The sequence below is a fragment of the Stegodyphus dumicola genome, chromosome 9 (assembly GCF_044657685.1).
Source record: "Stegodyphus dumicola isolate Sdum_Otavi_A_Nest chromosome 9, ASM4465768v1".
NCBI lineage: Eukaryota > Metazoa > Arthropoda > Arachnida > Araneae > Eresidae > Stegodyphus > Stegodyphus dumicola.
In genome coordinates, this window is record NC_140776.1 from 60,075,660 (window position 1) to 60,082,630 (window position 6,971).

The following is a 6,971-nucleotide window of genomic DNA, read 5'->3' on the forward strand; positions in this document are numbered from 1 at the left end:
AACATTAAAACAAATTATATACACCACTGTTACTACAAGTGACAAATCAGTGGAAATAAGTTTTGCCAATGTTCATTCACAAAAGGTGTTACATAACGCTTAGTACTTAAGTAACAGAGTGAATTTTCAGCACTCACCTATATTTATATTTTAGTCAGGACGTAAAAATCGCTACTATTTTGTTTATTGTTATTTATTTAAATTTCCATAAGAATAAAAATGGATCACAATTTTATTATTTTATCTTAAATCTTGCGTGGAACCCCTGACGTTGTTCAAGGACCCCCAAATCAATTTTAATTTTCCACGGACTCTCTGAATGATACCAGGGACCCTGGGGGTCCTTAAGGACCACTTTGGGAATCACTCATCTAGATGAAGGTCAAATACGCGACTGGGACTTTTATGCAGGGAAAATATTTTCACGATTTTTTATGCTTCAAAACGGAGGTGCAACTATTACGCGAGATCGACTATTACTCGAGAAAACATGGTATTCAGCCACAGAGAACACATACTAAGAACAGGAACACAGCCGGAAGTAAAATCTTGTAACATCATTCTTGTGATGTTCCAAGATTTTACTTCTGGTTGTTGATTTTAGACGAAATGTTTGTAGACTTTTATAGGACTTGGTACCAATGAAAACCGCTCAGTTATTTTTTAATCGGAATACACTGCTTGGTCGAACTCGTGCTTTTCCTCTGCTTCGTGTCTCGAAGTAAAAATATGGCGAAAGGAATTCACTATGAATGTTCTTTTGCATTTACGGGGTTCTTTTCATCCTTGCAAGTGTTCGAGTAGAAACTCTGTATTTGTGATGGACAAATATTTAACATGTTCACAGGTTAAACTAAGAAATAATTACATGCAGAAACACGAAAACTTGCTTTTAAAAAATGCCACGCCGAATCGGGAGGGAAAAGGTAGCGATTTATTTCTCGTCGCTTACATTCATGTTAGCTTCATCTAAGGGATAAGGAAGATAAGAATGTGTAATAGAACGAGAACCAACGGGCGAGTAGACCCAAAACCGAACTATTTATAATATTTATAACCTCTTAAATCGGCTTTCGTTGCCCCATAGTCGAGCTGGAACACTGAATGAAAAATATGAGGAAATTATTATTATTATTATTTACGTGTTCCGCCCTAAGGCACTACACGGAAGGGAGGGATATCTTCGTGTATGACTTTCTAAGAGAAACTGGATCATATTAACACGTTACACATGGGGGAAAACACGAAAACGCTCATGCAGCAGGCCCGTTCGCGGGATTCGAACCTTGGGCCGAACTATCAGTATTCAGAGACTTTACCGCTTCGCCGCTGATAGGCCAAATAGCAGGATTTGCTTTCATAATTAGAAATAAGCATTAATCACCATTTTATCTCTTTGTCTGAAATTTATAATTTTGTCATATTTTTTCGGTGTCTCTGCTGTCGTCTAATGGTAGAATTCTGAGATTTTTATTATCTTCCAAGTTTCAGAAACAGGATGCAAATATGAAACGTACGTATACATACATATATCCGATATTTCTTTTTTAGCACCTAGAAGATATGTTACTATTTCCAGTTAGCTATGACGCCATGTGCGTTTTAAATAAAAAGTCAACAACACGTTCTTTCAAATCGATGATGCATCAGAAATATATAGACATAAAAGCCAGAGGGGGGGATCTGAAAGCTTTAAGATTTCATATTACTTCCAAAGGCACGTTTTTTAACGTTTTGCGTGTTACCTTTATTTATTAGATATCATGTTCTTCGCACTTAAACCATAAAATTCAATTCAAAAGCAATATAAAAAAAATGCTGGAGGTAATTTTTTTTTTTTTTTTTCCCTTACAGTGTTGCCATTGCTCGCTTTGAAATCGTTGAGTTTGTTAATCAAAAATTCATTAAAAGTTTACAAAATATGAAAAAAGATACCGAAACAAACACCAGATTCCCAATTTGGGTTTCCAAATGCCCATATTCGAGTGGAGGATTACATTATTCGGAATTTGATATCTCTAGGTTCCGTTGTTTTTTTTCTGAATACGAGAAACATGTATACATTCATGCGGGTTCTTCATTATTTGATTTCTTTAAATATAATGCAAGGCTCTAATATTTGGTGGCGATAATTTGAAAAGTTAAACGCCGTTTTATAGTGGACAACGCAAAAGGCCAAAACGAAATTAATAGCCCTTCTGAGCTATTCCCTCTTGGGGGGGGGAAATTGAGAAACTGAACATTTAATGTTGCTCTAGGCGATATTAGTTTTTGCAAATAAAGAAGATCAGTGAAAGTTTATTCAAGGAGAAAGGAGAGATTGTGTAATAATTTTTCTCAACACGACACTGAATGAAATAATTGCAGTCTTAAAATCTCTTCGATCACTGCAGATCCGTAACTTCAAATACGCTAAATTATATTCTCAACGTAATCGCGGTTCTTTATTAACATCCTATACACAGCCAAATTAGAAAAGGTACTACAAGAAACTTCTAGAAAAATTACTCCTCGCGCCATGAAACCAGGGCTGTGGAGTCGGAGTCAGAATTGGAGTCGGGCAGATTTTTGAAGTAAAAGGAGTCGGAGCTGGAGTCGCTAAAAACAGGTCGACTCCGACTCCAGTTTTCGTTTAACAGTTTGAATTTGAAATGAAATTAAAATGAATTGAAAAAATTAATGACAAGCTGAGTTATTATTTTTATTTATAAACTGTGTACATTAATAAATAGTTAATTTCTATTTTATTGACCTATTAATAAATAAATATAAGGGAGGAGGATGGAGGGGATATTTGCCATTAGTGATTAAACTGATTCATTTAGTTAGAAATCTCACTGATAAATTTAGGTAAGCAGCAATAGCAGCAAGAAATTGCAGAAAATTGATGCCATTCTTAGGAAACGAGCAGGAAAAGGAATAATTATTGATCAAGCAATGCGATAAGGAAGTACTTATTTGATGATAAAGAGGTTTTTAGAATTAAGAACTTTTTTAGGAGATGTAGATAACCCTAATGTTTCACTAACAGAAAGACTGTGAAATGATCTTACAGAATTGGAAAATCTTCTTTCTATACCGTATATAGCCACAAAAAAGCTGCAGTCTGAAGAATTGACAGGAAGTGAGAATGGGATGTTTGTTTGTTTTGAAATGGAAAGTTTATTGCAGAAGGAATCATTTCTTCAATGAAGAAAAGAGAAACTAGTTTGCTAGACAATGAGATCTTGCTTGGTTCAATATATGGAAATCCGAAACACCGAATTTTCTTGGATGACGAACAAATTAAAAAGGCAAAGAAAGTCATCTATGAACTTTCATTAAGAATGAAATTATTCTCAGAAGAATTGGAGAATTCGAATCAGGACAGTCAAACTGCAGACATTGCAATTGAGACTCTATTATCCTCTTCCATTAATGAATTAGATTTTGAGAAATATTTTGGGATCATATTGAAAAGTCTAAGGCAAAGCAAATGAAAATAAAAAACGAGCCTTTAGATATAAAAATGAAAAAATACGAACAAGATTTCTACACGGCCTTTGAAGAAATAGAGAAATATGATTGGGCTTGCAAGACACCTCTTTTAGAACTTATAAAAGTCTATCCTGAAAAGTTAAAAGTAGTAGCCCTAACAGTAACAGCTTTTCCTCCGACTCAAGTTAGTGTGGAAAGTTCTCAGCTCTGAAGTTTATCAATCGGATCTATGGCCCTCCAACAAAGAAAATCTCCCCGAAGCTATACTGTTTCTTAGAAATAACTAATGCCAGTTTTCCCATTCCATAATAAATGCTAATTAATAGAAACAATTTGCTATGCCATCATTTTTTTTTTTTTCTGTAGCATCTATAACTTTTTTTATATTAAAAAAATAAGCTGTAACCCATGCGCATAAGTTGTAAACCATGTCAATATATGTTTACATATATACAGAAGGAGTCGGAGTTAGAGTCGGAGTCATTAAAATTCCCGGAGTCGGAGTCGGTCATTTTCCCTGCCGACTCCACAGCCCTGCTGGAAATTGTGTTTTTACCAAATAATGACGCGAATAAAGATGCACAAAAGCAATAAGGACACAAATGAATGATGAACCAACTTATATAATGAATAAATTTAAAACTGCCTTTTAAGTGACTTAAGTAAATAAATAAATAAATAAAAATAAGTGCACAATAATATAAAAGAGAGATACCATTATTTCGTTTAACAAAATACAAGCAATGTTCACATAATAATTTACGATATTATACTCTTATTTTTCGTCTGTTCTAACAAAAGTCTTAATTAATCTGCCCAAAATTACACCTTATTCCTTTGACAAAGGAATAAGCAAAAATATAAAACATTGTTCACTCTAAAAATGCATATACTTAATATATAATTTTTAACTAACAATATTTTTACATACTTAGTACGTGTATGCGTTATTCTTTCATACATTTAAAATAAATGAAAGAAAAAAAAACAGATTATTAGAAGCAGAATTAAGTAAGGTAATTACAGAACAACTTAAAAGAGTTTAATTACTATTAAAACAGTTTATAAAAATTAAAATACATAAAAAATTTTAAAATATAAAAAAATCACATTATAATTTCTCTTCTCAAATAAAAATTTCCGCTACTTTTACGAATCTCTACTTTTAATCTCTACCTTCTTCCAATTTATAAACCTAAATTTTTACGGTTGAATAATATTCAAATTCAACTTTAAAAAAAAATCAGTTTGAAGAACTTTAGCGTTTGTTTCTGCATTTCTTGTTTCGAACATAAAATGGTACAAAAGGAAAAATATTAAAATGTTTAAAATCGCACATAGCCTTTGGAATAAAATTTTAAAAAATGAAATATCTATATATGTTGAATCCATATGTATCTACGAAATTCATTATACCCAGCATATTTAAATGCAGAAGTAGAGTAAGAAATTTTACAATCGCCGTAGAGATGTATTTTATTTATGACATTAATGGTATAAAATAACAGCTGTTATAATATGATGTTAAGAAGTTCGAATAAATTGAATGTTTAAATTATTAACTTAATTTTATATTTAACAAATACATATTGTCGAATATGTATAACAAATATTATACATTGTCGATTAGCAAAAACATCTGTTTATGACATACGCGATTTTATGGAAATTAAAAGTAATAATACATTTTTCACTTGTCTGAAGAAATAAAAATTAATAAAGGAAAAAATAAAGTTAAAAATTAAATAAAGTCCTAAATGATAAATTCCCCTTTTTAGCCCAAAGGGACGTAGCGCAGACGGGCTGCTAGTCTCGAAACAGCACTTTGCGTCGAATAAACGGCTGTATCACTTTTCAGATTGTTGCCACAAATATTAGAGCCCTGTATTATATTTAAAGAAATTGAATAATGAAGAATCTGCATGAATGTATGTCGGTTTCTCGCATTGTGAAAAAAGCAGCGATACCATCAAATTTTAAATAGCATATCTTTTACACCGAATATCGGCACCTAGAAGCCAGAATCTTGAATTTCGAAATTGTTTTGTTGTCTCATATTTTGTAAAACGTTAAAGAATTTTTTATTAACAAAACAATTTCAAAGCGAGAAGTGGCAACACTGAACGGAATAAAATACTTTTATCTTCAGCGCGCGAGACTGTCTATCAGAAATTCTAAAGATATGCTGTTTTTAAATACTTTAGCCCAAAGGAGCGTTAGCCCAAATGCTGTCGAAACGTGTATGTATGCGTAAATGAAAAAAATGCCTCTTTGGGCTTAATTATAAAATCTGAAAGCTTTCAGAATTTTTCTTTTTTTAAAAAAAGGGCTGCATGCGAATCGCTGTTCAAAATTAATTTTTAGAGTATAAAATGCATATTCTTTAGAATTTAATTATTAACTAAAAGAAACCTAAAGTTATTTATATTACGAATATATTGAATCAAATGAACGAGAGTTTAAAGTATTTACGAAACCTTAATTAATTTATAATTTACGTTATTCATTATCAGTTCTGATTACCTTCTCGAAAGAATAAGCATCTTAAGAATCTGCATTTATGAAACAAATCTATTTTCATGATTACACGCAAGTATTCGCAAGAAGCTAAGCTATTTTTTTTTTAGAAAAATGAATATTTAGTTTATTTATTTATTTATTTTTTTTTTTTTAAATCTCGCAATCAGTAGGTGAGGGTAATAATGATCATTTATCTCAGATGCATTTTCCTCCTCTATTAATAAAGAAGCAGACGATTCTTAGCAATGATCTCTTTTTCATTATCTATTTTTCATTGTCTTGCCCCATTAATGACGGATGTGTGGTGTTGTTAATATTCATCGTGCTCCTCATTAATGTATATCTTCTCAAAGGAATGTGTTTAACTAGTCTCTTTGTAGGTTAAACACGTGGAAACGACAAAAAATCATTTGGGAGTGAGAAAAACAGCTTTTCATTCTACTCTTTGAAAGATTAATTATAAGCTGCTATGTGAATCCCGGCTAGCTCAGTCGGTAGAGCATGAGACTCTTAATCTCGGGGTCGTGGGTTCGAACCCCACGTTGGGCGTGTTTGTTTTTATCAATTAATATTAGTTCAATTATCGTTCTATGTTTGTATATATTGGTATCTTTAAATCTTATTACATTATGAGATAGGTTTCGGACATTAAAAAAAAATCCTCGCATTTTTAAGGTGTACAAAAATGAAACGATAAGAAGAGCTGTTATTTAAGAGTGATGTTTGAAATGAAATAAGGCAGTGTCATTGTTGTGACAATAAATTATTTAAATGATTTAAGCTTATTTAATAAAGCAATAATAATAAATTTAGCTCATTTAATAAATAAGCTAATATTTTTTTAATCTAAATTTAACATTTTATACATTTTGAAGTTTAGAATTGTTAAGTGCACGATGGACTGTGACTTTATGCATTAAAATTTAATTAATTTAATTCATTAAATAAAAATAATATTAATGTCTTTAACGTAT

General features: G+C 31.5%; 1 non-coding gene across 1 annotated transcript; it reads left to right on the forward strand.

The window, feature by feature from the left end:
- The first annotated feature begins 6,473 nt into the window (after positions 1 to 6,473).
- On the forward strand, positions 6,474 to 6,546 carry TRNAK-CUU (transfer RNA lysine (anticodon CUU)). Its single transcript has one exon. It is a non-coding gene; the product is annotated as a tRNA-Lys (tRNA).
- The last annotated feature ends 425 nt before the right edge of the window (positions 6,547 to 6,971 follow it).